The sequence below is a fragment of the Elephantulus edwardii genome, unplaced genomic scaffold (assembly GCF_000299155.1).
Source record: "Elephantulus edwardii isolate Elephantulus edwardi_28Jun2011 unplaced genomic scaffold, EleEdw1.0 scaffold00133, whole genome shotgun sequence".
Taxonomy (NCBI): domain Eukaryota; kingdom Metazoa; phylum Chordata; class Mammalia; order Macroscelidea; family Macroscelididae; genus Elephantulus; species Elephantulus edwardii.
The window spans coordinates 5,410,792-5,411,337 of NW_006399883.1; the positions used below are offsets into that span (position 1 = coordinate 5,410,792).

Here is a 546-nt window from a genome sequence, read left to right on the forward strand (position 1 = left end):
GCAATGGTCATAATGAGCTTAGATTCTGTGGGTCTGCTGTTCCACCTGGGATCAGCTGGGTACTTCATTGGCTGATTTTCACAGCCACAACCCGCTGGCAGGCAGCTGTGAGAATAGGGGTGCACTGGGTTGGAAAATACCCCTGAGGATTTCAGGTCCTCATCCCTGGAACCAGTAAGAATTGCTTTCTGTGTCAAAATGATCTTTGCAGGATGTTAGGAACGAAGTCGAACCTGGATCTGGAGCCGGGTGCCACTGTGCTGGGGATGTTCTCATAATGAACGTCAACCAGTCAGCTCCTCCTGTGCCACCATATGGGCAGTCCCAGCCTGTTTACCCAGGATATCCTCAGTCCAGCTATGGTGGGCAGCCAGGGTCCACAATGTCCCCCACCCCTTATGGAGCTTCATACAATGGCCCAGTACCAGGCTATCAGCAAACACCTCCCCCAGGTGTGTCGAGAGCCCCACCTTCCTCAGGGGCACCTCCAGCCTCACCAGCACAGGCCTATGGTCAGTTTGGCCAGGGAGATGTGCAGAATGGGCC

At 54.6% G+C, this 546-nt stretch overlaps 1 pseudogene; it reads left to right on the forward strand.

Annotated features, from left to right (window-relative positions):
- Nucleotides 1-277: 277 nt before the first annotated feature.
- LOC102852536 overlaps nt 278-546 on the forward strand; it is a 13,604-nt pseudogene continuing 13,335 nt past the window's right edge.